The 14,668-nt window shown below is 39.5% G+C and overlaps 1 long non-coding RNA gene across 1 annotated transcript in view; it reads left to right on the top strand.

Annotated features, from left to right (window-relative positions):
• LOC123372169 overlaps positions 1-1,090 on the top strand; it is a 133,228-nt gene extending 132,138 nt beyond the window's left edge. Inside the window, exon 5 of the long non-coding RNA XR_006580150.1 lies at positions 924-1,090. This is a non-coding gene — a long non-coding RNA (uncharacterized LOC123372169). The remainder of the gene's footprint in view (positions 1-923) is intronic.
• The last annotated feature ends 13,578 nt before the right edge of the window (positions 1,091-14,668 follow it).

Raw genomic sequence — 14,668 nt, 5'->3', positions numbered from 1 at the left:
TTCTGAATGTCATCCAGCTAAATTGCCCACTCTTTTCCTACCATACTTAGATGTGATGAGATTCTAAACTAGAGCTAATGTGCAACAGCAGAAGAAACCAGGCAATATTTTGAACAAATGTGTCAAAGGTTGTGGATTATAGAATAAAAAGGATGCCTGTCCTTCTCTCGTTAAAATCCTTATACGTTCTTGTGGATAAGACCCTTATTTCTTGATTGGAACTGATACCTGTGCTCCTGATCCTGATTGAGGCCTCTAGGTGCTACTACTTACTATTTATTTTATGGGCATGCCCAGAAGCTTCAGTCAGGATGTGATGGGGTGTCCACCCCATACAAGGTTAAAAATGGGCTCGCTGTTGTTCTAGGATGTACCTGGAGGAGAGCCAGGATTGGCTTGTATAAACCCGATAAGTTGAGAGCAATAGGGGAGTCTGTTGACTTAGGTAGCCCTTTAAGCAAACTGGAATTTAAACACTTAATCAAAAATGAGCTGAAGTGGCAGCCAGTAAGTCCCTCAGCCCGCACCACTTCCAGCAGCTCCCATTGGCCCGGAGCAGCGATCCGCAGCCAGTGGGAGCCGCGATCAGCCGGACCTGTGGACAGGGCAGGTAAACACACTGGCCCGGCCTGCCAGAGGCTTTCCCTACACAAGCGGTGACCCCTGTTTGAGAAAACCTGTTTTCTGTCTGAGAAAACCTGCCCTAGATCCGGCCACAATGAGGCCTCCTCAGCAGTGAGTGTATCCCGTTACACAGGATCAGTGCTATGTTGTGCTAGGTGTTGTACAAGTAAAAGGTGGCTATGTCCCCTTTCTCAAGGAGTTTACATTTTAAGAATATAAACCTTAAATAATAAAACAAATAATATTTAAAATTATGATTTGCTGGAGCTAGACCAAACTTAGACTATCCATCATTCCAGGTAAACTGTGTCCTCAATGGAAGCCTCCGTCAGACACTGTTTCTCCACCATTTTGTGTGGAAGCAATTGACCAAGAACCCACAACTTCTTCAAGGAGCATTTGTGAGGGAGTCAGAGGAGGCAAGAAGAATAGGGTGGAGCTTGAGGTGTTACTAGCAGCTTAGAAAGCCAGGTGGAGCAAGGTAAGTGTCCAGGCTAAATAAATTTCATTATGAATGAAGCCTGTATTTTTGGCTAGTGAATTATTCAGACCCATCCTAATCTCCTTTGTATGTGTTGTTTGTAAATATTTGTAATAAGCATTGTAACAAATAAGTATTGTTTGTAAATATTTGTTTAGTAGGTTTGGGTGCCATTTCATCATATGGCTTGTTTGTTTGCAATCTTTTTGTTTTGACTATTACCATATAGCACGTTTCTCATGTGCCTCAGACACATGCCCATTCCTGCTAACCTTCATGAAACATATTCTGAGCTCACCAATGCTTTTGAGAGTACCCAGCTATAATCCAAATGCTTGAGAATAATTAATATGACCCCAGGAATCATAACAAACTGAATTCAGGGTGAGAATATCAGTTCCGCCTATTGCTTCATGAGGTGAAGAGTAATATGCTACCATTCCTGTCCCCTCGTAGGCTAGCTCTGCTCTGTTGACTGACTGGTACTTTGTGGGGGGACAAAGGTGGAGTCAAGACTCTCCCCTTTGCACTCTACCTTTCCCCATCCAGTTCCTCGTGGGGATGGGGAGTAGCAGCTGTGCAATGCCTGCTTCCCTCTTGGGTTACAGCTGCAATTGCTATGGAACTGCTATGAAACTATGCTGCACAGGCAAGTCAGGGTGTCTGAGTTTAGTGGGGTCACAGCCTCACCCCAGCAGAAAGGAAGCTAATGAGCTCTTAATGGGCTCAGCCAGCACTAACCAGCCACACCTACAAAGCTTGTGCTGCCTAGAGGAGGAACCTTAAAAAGGGAAAGCCTACCACAAGAAGGGAAATAACTAAGGGAAGACTGCTGTGCCCTAGAGACAGTTGGCTACAGGGATAGATCAGCAAAGAGGAAGATGGCAGCAGGGCTTGCAAATCCTCAAGACTGTATGGGACAGGTACAGAGCCAGGTTACCAAAGGAGGTGGCCTAAAGACAGACTCTAACCCTGATCCAGGACTCTAGAGCCTACAGATTAGCTGAGCCCAAAGGGATGACAAAGACTGCCCAAAGGGGTGAGCACCTGTGACGATGCTGCCTGTGGGAGCCATCTGAGGTCACTCAATCAGCGTGAACTGCCAACAGAATGGGGCAAACAAACCCCAAACAATGGTGGATATTTCAATACTTAGATTTACCAAACCAGCACAGAAGAGCTTCTGTAGTACCTCACTGGTTACTCAGAAGTTCAAACACCGCAGTCCCCTTAACGTACCCAGCCTCAGGCCTCTGTCCAGACACACATGTCAGATATGATGATGATTACTGAAAATCTTATCTCATCATATAAAAGAAAAGGTTCTTCCAATCCCAAAGGATCAGCCACACCCTCATCAATTATAACTTAGATCCTACCCAAAATACACACTATAGTCAATTTTTATTAACTAAACTAAAGTTTATTAAAAAAGAAAAGAGAGTGTGTTGGTTAAAAGATCAATATACATACAGACTTGAATTCAATTCTTGAGGTTCAGGTACATAAAGATGAGCTTGTAGTTGCCAAAAGTCCTTTTAGAAATAGTTCATAGGTTATAGTCCAATATCCATATTCAGGGTGACTCCAGTCAGTGACTGGGGATCTCAGTCCTTAAAGTTTCCCCCTCTTAAAACCCAAAGCAGATCTGAGATGAAGAAGGATCGTGTCCCAGGGTTCTTATACAGTTCCAGCAGCCTTTTGACCTGAGAAAACAATAGACTTAACTCTCCTTCTCCTAAACATCCTTGCAATTAGCACAGGGTAATTTATCCATTAAACAGTTCAGATACAGGTTAACACAACCTTCAAAGAGACATATAGACAATAATACTATTTCACTCAAGTATCTTCCTAAATGTTAATATTCCTTTTTTTGATCTTTGAATCAAAGCTATAGCAATAGACAAGACTTGTTTGCTTACATCACAAGACCTGAGCAAACATCTACCCTTCTACCTCTAACAATGCAGACTTGCATTTCAAAGCTCTATTCATTTACATATCTTCCTAACCAGTCGCTAAAGTTCGGCCATGGGTCAGGTCAGTCTGTGAGTTAATTAACTCTTTCTGGCCCTGTCATCTTTCAATGAGATATTATATTATACTCATAATGTCACAGCACCTTTGTCTTTTTTATTTTATTTTTAATTCTGATTCTCCCCTTCCCTGGGGAGGGAGAGGGAAAGAACCTTTAATTGTTTGTTTGGCAGATCTCTTGTATGCCACAAACTGGGAAATGACTGTAAGTGCCAAAGAAGAGAAGGAACCCAAATTGTGGTCTGGTTGGGGGATGCTTATGGGGGTTCCCACTCTCCATATTCCCTTTTATTTCCTTGTAGGGAAACATTAGATCCAGCCATGATCTGACCCCATATGATAGCAAAGTATGTGTTTATCTGTTCCTCCCCATATGATAGATGAGTTTAGATGTGCATGCTATGGGTGCTGGATGGTTGAGGTTGTATTTTTGTTATATCTGAATATGGAGACAGATAGAAACCTGAACATATGATTATATAATACATGTAAGAACAGGATAAGCATAAAGACTCTCACTAAGTTCTATTTTTAATAGGATTGTGTTTTTTTCCAGCATTGATCATTTGCATACTCAATAGATGGCAGCAGTACATCTGCCGTTGACTTAAAGTTACAATATATGCTCTTCTACTCTGGCACACACACTTAAGAAGAAGTGTCCCAATACTGGGAGAAAACATTTAAATACTAGTATATTATTTCTAATTAAGAATGCTATACATAAGAAATATGATTGCTGATTGAAAAAATAATGAGCTTTTTTGTGGATAAATAAAGCAAATGGATTAAAAGGTAAATGTTTGAATGTTTATTACCATTTGAGCAGATGCACTGAAGTATAAACTATAGTTAATGAATAAATGAATCACAATTAGCACTCAGTTAAAAAGACCCTTTTCCCATGGAAGACTTAGATACTATAATTAGGGCTTCTAATTTTAGATGGGAGCTGATATGCAGCAAATGTCTGCAGTTTTTTTTAAATACACTTAACAGTAACTATTAAATTACAAATTTAAATTAATGTATTTTTTTCAGATTACAACTTTGAAATACTCCAGAAAATGGAGTGTTAAGGTTTCTATATTAACTGTAATTGAATTACATTGTACCAGTTGTCCATTATCTAAATGTAACAACATAGGTCACAATTCTTCTTCATACTGAAGTGCACTGAACTTGAAAACAATCCTATAAAATAGAATAAGGGCTACAGGATTGGTCCTGTGACCAGGTTTGCCTCTGTGGCACCCCTTCTTGGCACATCAAGGTAAAACTCACCCAGCCATAGGTCTCTGCTGGTAGTTCACCGTCTCTTGCAAGGTCCCAGGTCATGGTGCTTTAGCCTTCTGTCCATGGTACACTTCAGTTTTACTCCTCCCAGGATGTTGAGGTCCAAATCAGGAACAAGAAAAACACAACTCAAAATGAGGTCATCCAATGAACCTTCAAGATTACATCCTTCTATTTAGGGCTTGTCTTCAAACAGTCCATACCTCAGCTGGTCCACCAGTGTCTGGCCATCCCTTCTAGCAGGAGGCTCATCTTACCAGCAAGCTAGTTCGGTCTCCGGCAGAGCTGGCTCCAGCTTTTCTGCTGCCCCAAGCGGCAAAACAAAAAACAAACCAACAAAAAAAAAAGACAAGTGATGGCACTTTTGGTGGCAGCTCAGTCAAGCTGCTTCTTCTGCGGCGGGTCCTCCCTCTCTTCCTCTTCGGTGACAATTCAGTGGCAGCTCAAAGAGGAAGAGAAGGAATGAGGGACCTGCCGCCGAATTTCCACCAAAGACCCGGACGTCCCGCCCTGATACTGGATGGAGTGCCGCCCCTTTGAATTGGCCGCCCCAAGTACCTGCTTGCTACTCTGATGCCTGGAGCTGGCCCTGATCTCTGGCCCTCAACGAGGCTTCTTTCACATCAGGAGAAGTAAAGCTTTTTTCTCCTTTCTGGGAAGCCCTGAATTGAGCTAAGTCCCCTCTCTGTGTCTGACAGTTGCTGCAGATGTTGTGGGACAGGGCCAATTGGGTCCATAGACTCTCAGCCCCAATGTGGGGTCTATCTTCTCATTACATGCCCAAATACTCCATGGGATGAATTAAAACCAAGGGCCCAAGGTCTGCAATCAACCACGTCCTATATTTGCATGTATATATTAGGTGACTGAATGTACAAAATAGTAGCCAGCCTGCATACTATCACCTGAATTCTATCCACAGTTGCAGTAACAGCATTTGATATTGTGTGCAGACCTCAGGCCTTCTTTTATTAAAACAATTTTGTCGCAGTACGTGCCATGTGGATAAATTAAAGTTATTTCTAGGGCGAATTTCTTCAGGCAGAATATTCTCAGTGGTTGTGGGGACTCAAGACAATTACATTCTTTTACTAAAAAGACTGGAATAAACTCATGCCAAACCATCTTTGGAGAACAATGCAAATGACATCTTTTCACAACAGCTTTCCCCCAGTAACAAAGGCTGAAGAGAACAACTGCATGTCATTCTCAATTTCGTTTTGACAGCTAACTGTGAGAAGGAGGAAGAGGGGGTGAGTGAGAAGAAAAGGGGGGGAAAAAAAGCTTCTAAACTGCAACAGAAATGAGGAATAAAGGAGGAAGGATACCTTTTTATTTTAACTTAATGTGTCTTGTAGGTAATCCTGCAAACCCCAGCTCATGTGAGTAGTCCTACCGACACCATATAAAAATACAAGTATGCATTAATCAGGCAAATAAGGGTTTACAAGATTGGTCTCTTAGGCCTGTTCCTGCAAACATATAGATGCTTTCTGTCAATGGGTTGAGTGATCAATGAATCATAGCACCCCATTCTCTGGTATACTCAGTTTTATGGGACACATTAGAAGTGCCTCAGATAAACAAACAGATAATGTAGTTCACAATATTGTGTTTATATGGCAAAATTATTCTTTACAAATGCAGCAGAAAAATATATTGCTTATTTTAACTCATAACTCTTTGCTAATGTTGCAGACTTGCATTGTGCATAAGGGTTTTTCAGTCAAAATGAAATTTTAGCTGATGCTTTCGAATTTCAAAATATTCATATATTCAAATATTCAGCTGTTCTTGTAAACTGTTCCTTGATTACCAATAACTTCTCCTTTACAAATATAGTAATAGCTGGTTCTAAATATTTTAGCACAGAGCAACATTAGATAATCCACTTCTGAATGGATGGTGAGTTATTTCTCATCATCCCCTGCATAAAGCAGATTTTTATAATGTTTCAGTTCACTCAGTTTTGAAAATTCAGTTAAAATACAATATCTCTGATATATCTAAAGACAAATATCAATAACTGATGTATTTACTTCACTTGATTACTTTAGCTTTCTTTTTTCTTGCTGGTATATAAATCCAGATAATTCAACCTTACATTTCTATTTTTTTAATTAATCATAAAATGATTTATCTCTACAGTCCTAAGTAAAATGTCATGAACTTTTTTTTTCACATGAACCTTAAGGTTGATAAAATGGAAAGTGTGTGCTGAAGATTGACTCGCTAATAGAAATTGGGCCTTGTCTTTTTTAACTAGTGTCTATTTATCCCTGCAGTCACTATTATTTCATGTCCTTCAATTATTCCCAGACTGTATTCTCCACAAATTCCCACTAGTTTGCAGCTTTGCAACCAATTATTTTTTCATCCCATTTACATAATTCGCTCTATGGCAGGGTATCAGGAGGGAAATGAAGCTGTTTTCGATGAAAGGAGTTTTAAGGGTGAACAGATGAGGGTCTCAGATGGACTTTGAAATATTTTAATGAAGCAATTAAAATAAAACCTGATTTTTGGGGAGGGCGGGTGTTTAAAAGCTAAGTTGTTTAAAAAAAACCCCTTTTCTCTTTTAAAAATAGAGAAGCAAGAGTCTTTGCAATCTAATGATTACAGCTGCAGTTTTGGGGCTTGGTTTTTCTAGTTTCTGAAGTCCAAATGTGCAGGGGGAAGGGGAAGCAAGAAGGTATTCACACTACTTAGATTTACCTACACATAAAAAGTGCAGCCTCCATTTTGCGTTTGGATCTGCACTAAGATGGGTATGTGTAGAATCCTATTGTGTTGGGATCTTGATGCAAAATGCTAGCGGATCCCAATGCAAAATCAAGGTCTAAGTGTGCCTAGGCTAATAGTCACTTGAAAAGGGATAGAGTGGAGGCTGAGACTGTATCCTCAATCACCAGCACTAGAAAATGATGCTGAACAACTACAAAGCAGAGCACCTGCTACAACCCTTAAGAGGGTTAGCAATGAGTGTACTTCTCTAGCTGTGATACAGAGCTCTGGATTACATTGCTTCCTGGAGCTCTTGCTGGGATGATGTGACTGCACCACCCCAACACAGGGCTGTCAATATGGCTCAACTGAGTCATTTGATATTTACCTCCATTAAACTGCTGATATATAGGAAATATATATTGCAGTGTACCAGTTGAAGCGGGTGAGATTGCTTTGGAAACCTAGTGTGTCAGCAATGTGCTAACCCATGGTGTTATGGTGATTGGGTAATATACATGTTATTGAATATAAGGGGAATTAACAAGTTAGCCTATAAAAATGGGGCACCCTAAAAGTAGTGGTATGTGGAAGTTCAAATAATGGAAAGGGGTTGAAATCTTCATAAATATGTATGAACCTCAGTGTGTTTGTCAGTGTTTGTGGGATTGTTTATCTGCTTAGTGAATTTGTTAATAAAGGGACTTGTGATAAATTGAAGCTGTTTCTCATGTGCTCCTCGGGTCTCTGATTCTAATAACACTGGTATCATCCTGATGCTGCAGCCATTCAGGAGACTCAATCCTCATAAACCACTGTGGGCTAAGAAATTAATCAATACCCCAATCAAACTACAACTGATAGAAGAATGTCTGTACACAAAGTGCACTGGTTTAATTAAATTGGTATAAAATCACACCTTTAATTATTCTGGTACATTCTGTAGCCAGGCACAAAGGTGAAAAGAAAAAAATAGCATTAGCCCCATTTTACAGATGAGGAACTCAGGCACAGAGGTAGTATAGGCTTGTTTAAACAGGGAAATTTACCGGCAAAACTATACTGGTATAACTCCCTGTGTGGACGTTCTTACTCTAAAAAAAGTATGTCCCTTTCCAGTTTAGCTTATACCACTTCCAAAGTAAGCAGGGCTGGCTCCAGGCACCAGCGCAGCAAGCAGGTGCTTGGGGCGGCCAACGGAAAGGGGCGGCACGTCCAGTTCTTTGGCAGGAATTTGGCGGCAGGTCCCTCAGTCCCTCTTGGAGGGAAGGACCTGCCGCTGAATTGCACCGAAGAATGAAGTGGTGCAGTAGAGCTGCTGCTGAAGTGCCGCCAATTGTGGTTTTTTTGTTTTTTTTCCTCGCCGCTTGGGGCGGCAAAAATGCTGGAGCCAGCCCTGAAAGTAAGTACACTAGAAACCAACACACTTTTTATCTCTGTGGCATATTTATGCTGGTAAATTTCCCCATGTACACAAGCCCTAAGTGATTTGCCCAAGGTCACAAAGGAAGTCTTTAGCAGAGCTGGGAATTGAACCTAGATCTTTTGAGTCGCACTCTAGTGCCTCCAGTGTTGATTATCTAAGCTATAAATATCTACCTAATTCACAAGCCAATGGAGTGGATTAGTTTGTTAAACAATCTGAAATTATTTACACTATATAAAAAATATCCAGTGATGCTACACATTATTAGTTTCATCTCATTTTATAAATCAGACCCTCTAATGCATTATTTTTATTGCTAATTTCAGAATTTTTCAAATTGTCAAACTTTCTGTTAGTTAGATGCCTAGATCTGTATTCTGTACACTACATGCAGTCTTACCACTGTTTCACAGAAAGAGATTATCACCTCACTGGTCCATGACCTGATACTTCTATATACTTAGCTCTGCATTTGAAATTTTGCTGCCATATCATTACAAACTCATATCAGATTCAGTAATTTTCTCTCCATTACTTCCCCAGGTTATTTTTTTGAATTGCTGCTTTTGCAATATATCACTCTCCTAGTAAACATTTGTATTTGGGATTATTTCCCCCTCAGATATTAGCCTGGACATCTTTTCATCTTAAACCTCATGTTATTTTCTAACCACATTTCCATCTCTTCCTCTTTCTTTTCCTTACTGATGTTTATAACCCCTCCTAATTTAATATCATAGGAGAGTTCATTTAATGTGCTATTTATTCCCTTTTCCATTCAGATCTTTAATAAAATCAGGCTTAACATTGACCCCTGCAGCACCTCACATATACTCCATATTACCCATCAGGTAGTTTTCGGTCGATGTGGGATTGGTTGCATCCAGGTGAATCTGACTTAGTATTGAAGTCAGATTTGCTGAGGCACCATATCAAATGCATTTCTGATCTCCTGTTATATCACACTGAACAAATTCCCTTTTATCCTCTAAGCCCTACATACCCTTCTTCACTAAGGTGAGGGTCATGGAGCAGACATTGACAGGACTGCTTATGAAAACTGCTTAGCTCCCCCTGAGATTCATCTCAGTTTCCCAAGCCCTCTGCTCTTCTTTACTGTTTTTTTTCCCAACAGGACAGTAGGGTAATTTTATATTTCAATCAAAAATAAAAGTGAGCATGTTTATCTGGCATCACTTGCTCTTTATACATTTGTGTCTTTGTGTCTCATTGACCCTGATTTTAATTCTCTTCCCATATCCCACATCCCCACTGTTGTACTCTACTCTGTGAATTTGCTGATATTTGTGGGAGGTGGCACCTCCCCCCCGCCAACATTATTTTCGCTCCAATTATCTTTACTGTTATTTCTATTATGGTAGTGTAGGGATATTAAAGAAGGTTTATATTAAACATGGTTTATATGAGAAATGATTTATTGATTTATTGTTAATTAATACTTTATAACTTAAGGTTTATGTTAGAAGTAAATTTGTGATTCCCAACATTTAGCTTCTAACCTGCAAGCCACCAGCTGTGTCTGTGTAAAGCCTGCTCAAAGAGATACTTGGTATAAAACTTGTTAAGCTCAAAGAAATACTTTGTATAAAACTTGTTAAACATTAATTATCTCTAAGTAAGCCAAAACAGTAGCTATTATAGTGTATAGTTAGAGACCCCCACCCTCTGTAAGTTTTCATCTCACTTTATCTTTGCTTGTTAAAAGACAGGGAGTCTCACATAAATTGGTAACACCCCAAAAAGTAAAGAGACAGTGAAATAGATGTGATTAACATAGAGAATGTATGTGAATGAATGGTTAGGGAGTCACCAGCCTGAAGAATTCAGTGTCGGCTGAAGAAGGTGTCAAGTGGGATCAACCAGATGACCCCCGGAGGGCAAACTGGAATCCACCCACCACACCTCAAAGGAAGGAAAAACAAAACATCTAATAACATGGAGCCAGCCACCTGCTGATTGATTTAGCAACAGCAAAATGAAGCAACTCTCATGAACTGACATAGGAATAAATTCCTATAAAACTGGACTCTAAAGACTGAGGACTTTGAGTCTATGGTTCTGCTGCCAGCCTCCAAGAGCATCAGATGCATCTGACACAGACTCGGCTCCATCCTCATGACCAAGATACCTGGCCAGTAACTTGGCATGAGCAACATCTAGGCTGGTAACTATAACATCTATACAGAACCTGAATGAATGATTGTGTGGATGAATATATGTGTGTGTGTGTGTGTGTGTGTGTGTATAAGGAATAAGTAATAATAGAAACAAGTAGGAAAACATTGTCTTTTGTTTTGTTATGGTATTTACAATAAATGTGGCATCTTTGCCTTATCCCTCTTAATAAGATCCTGCTGGTTTTTATTATATTGGTACAACAGTAGAAACCCTAGTTGTGATTGGGGCACATTTGTGCTAGGCACCCTACAAACACAGTTGAAAACATGTTCCTGGCCTTAAAGATCTGACAATCAACGAAGGCAAGCAAGATGCAAATAGTGGGGTCAAAGGGTACAATTAAAATGTGTCGTTATCTTTTAAAAATCAATACTGAATAAAACATTGTCCTTCTCTTCACTTCTTTTACCCTACACTCAGAAATGTCCATGCCATGCTTTTCTCATTCTGGGTCATCAATAGCCCCCATCACGTTCTTCACTATGACATCACTCAATATTTGCCTCTTCTCCCTCTCTGGAGCTTACTGACCTTGATTGCTTAAGACTATGCTGTGCTTGGTGTCTTCTCAGTTTGATTATCCTCTAATTATCAAAAGCTGAGTATCCCTGGCTAATATCTAGGTTCTGTGGTTCCACAGATATTTCCGTGCTGCCCTTTCTTATTGCCATTGCTACTTTCTTCTGTCTTCCTTTTCCATTCTCTACATAGATTTCATGGATGGTTTTAACTGCCTGTGTTTCTCCTGCCTCCCTTTGTGATGTACTTAGGTCAGCTTATGTGGTTTACCTTGTCATATTCAGCTGCGGTTTGAGGCCCTGCCACTTCTCCTACAAAACACAGGCCCAGCTTTGCACTTCATTTATATGTGGCCCTACTAGTTTTCATACCAATATAGGAATTCTGTACTCTCAATCTTCCCTATCATACTTCTTCTGGGAGCCATTCTAGATTAAATAGTGAAAGAAAATACCTTAAATATGCAGCATGATGCATCTTCAGTACAAATTGGGTATGCAAATAAATAATAATAAAAAAAATCAAGTACCTATAGTAACTAGACTCACATGCCCAGTGCTATACAATATGTTATTGCATTTTAAAAAATCATTAGGAAGCTTGAAAAAATCATTTGATATTTAAATGTCATCTTTGAGGTGCCTACTGTGAACCTGTACACTTACTCCAAACACCTTCAAATTTGGGTGCCTAAATGGTGATACCTGAAGCCATCTTTAGGCACCTAAAATGGCAGCCTGATTTTCAAAACAGTTAAGCAACTACAGCTTCCTTTGCTTAGCCTCTCTAGAAAAAAATCAAGTTGCTATTTTAAGTTCCAAAATGTAGATTTAGGTCTTAAATTTAAGGCCAACTTTATTTTGCCCTTATGGCTCAATCTTTCATTACTGAACCCTTCAATGAGAGCAGAGCCACACTTAATTTGGTGTATAAAATATTAATATCTCTTCTGAATTCCCATTTAGATGCACATTAGTCTTCATGCTCTTAATCAACACACAAGGAAAATGTCTTTGTTTGCAAATGCTACTGGCTTCCTTGTTCTGCAGGCAGTTGCCTGTCCCAGGCATGCTATTCAGTCAGACCTTTTTTTAAAAAAATGTTGTTTTAATGCTTCTGATGCCCACTTGTTGGGATTTGTCAAGGTCTTTGTTCTGTATTATCTTGTCCTCTCTTTGAACTCCCTCAGCAGCTCATCCATTTGTGTGTTTGTTGCTCACTAAAGTCAATAGGACCTGGATGCACGATGCTTTATCAAATGCTTCCATTTTTAGCAAGCAATTTCTCATGTTCCTGCTTTAGCCTCCAAATAATCATTGCTACTCCAGTATATTTAAATGGAGATTAAAGTTGTTCCCCAATTTTTCTCCGTAAATGTCTCTAGAGTGGGATGAATCAAATGTTTCAAAGAGTGGTAGACATGTAGCTTTTTTTATCTTGCATTGTTCCATCCCTTCACTTGTAATCATCCACAACTTGCTCAGCTGTTCATCTTAGAGTCCCCCACACAGTGTTTTAAAGAGAAGACCTGGTTGCCACTGTTACTCCAGTTGGACAGAGGTGTTAGCCTATTGAAATAATACTGGCACCAAACTGCAATAAATATAGTGGGGAAACCTACCACACCATAAAAACCTACCACACCATAGCTCTAAAATCACTCAGTTCACAAACAAGCACCAAACACCCAGCTAATTCAACCCAAATATAGGCAGAACACTACCTCTGTATGGTCACTTTCATCACTAGCCAATTAGTGCACAAGGATTTGCAGAATCTCTATACAGTTACTGAGATATAACAAGACGTTGAATATGTATAAATTCCGACACTGACTGGTTTCTATGGTCCGTATGTAGTTCCATCTCTTTTGCACTGTTGCGGCAGTGCAAAGAGGATGGGGAGGTGACGAAAGGGCTTGTCTGCAAGAGAAAGTTGCATTAATTTAAGTAAGAGTGATTTTTTTTTAAACCAGTTTAGTTAAACTAGGGCAAAGGGCTGTGTGGACAATCTTATTTCATTTTAAACCAGATGTATTTGGTTTAGCTTAAGTTAATTAGGAACTGTTTTCTAATAGACCAAATAGGCCACTCAAACTGAAATAAGAATATCCACACAGCCATTTGCACTAGTTTAAGTAAATCAGTTTACATTTTTTTTTAAATGTAGACTAGTCCTAAACTGGAAATCCCGTACCCTTCCCCCTATACCTGTTGAATTGCCTGCTCCCTGCCACCTTGCCATGTCATAGCAACAAGGGGAAGACTTGTGTGTAGACAAGCCCTTTGTCTGTTATGTTTATTTAGGTTTGGTCTACACAACAATTTTATGGTGGTATAACTATGTCGCTCGGAGTAATTATACTAACCGGTATAGCTAGCCCTATGTCGACAGGAGGGCTTCTCCTGTCGACATAGTTACCGCCTCTTGGGGAAGTGGAGTACCTACACAAATGGGAAGGAGAAGCTCTCTCATCAGCATAGGTAGAATCTTCACTAAGTGCTACTGGTTTAGGGTGAAATAAGAATGAGGTAGCAAAAATTTAATGGGAGGACAATAAGCGAATGGAAAAACTAGGTTGAATATCAGGAAACATTTCTCAATATTAAGGTTTATAAGCCCATGGAATAGCCTTTGAAAGGAGGTCTCCCTTCAACTTATTTATATAAAATGAGACTAGGCAAAGCAATCAAGAGTATACTATAGGAAATAATCCTATGTGCTCAAGGGAATGGGCAAGATGTCCTAAGAGGTGTTTTGTAGCTCTAACTTCTATGGAAAAAGACAGCCAGCTACACAGCTTTGCATTTAAAAAAGAAATTAAATTATCTAGGTGAAAGCATATATTTGAATTCACATTTAAATGGTAGCATTCCTACAAATACATGTTTTACTTCAAGCTTTTTTTTTTTTACTTAAAGTAAATTTGTGTCTCTTGAAAGGAATGTATCATCTTAACTGCAAAACAAGTACAAAATAGGAATCAACAATTCAAACTTTCCCATCCCATCCAACACTGAAGTGACCATACCTTTAAAAGGATTATTCTGCCTCCATATAAGTAAATCCTTCCAAAATACAAATATTATTCTTTTTATCTATTTAGACATATAGCCACTAAAAACATGATGAAGGCTAACAACTTAATTTATGCTAAGTGGTCAGGCAGTAATGACTTTTAGTCACTGCCATCCTGGGATTGATTCAAATTAATGCTTCTAGGTATGTTTACAATGGAAAAGGAAGTGTTCTTAACTCAAGTTAGCTAAAACATGGCAACTCTTTCTAACTTGTGTTAGCAGCTTGAGTTCAAACCTGTAGAGGAGCCTGTGGTTGAAACTTGAGTTGCTAACCCAAGT

Source organism: Mauremys mutica, chromosome 6, assembly GCF_020497125.1.
Source record: "Mauremys mutica isolate MM-2020 ecotype Southern chromosome 6, ASM2049712v1, whole genome shotgun sequence".
Classification (NCBI taxonomy): Eukaryota; Metazoa; Chordata; order Testudines; family Geoemydidae; genus Mauremys; species Mauremys mutica.
Note: the sequence above shows the minus strand (reverse complement) of the source record. Positions and strands in the feature narration are given on the sequence as shown.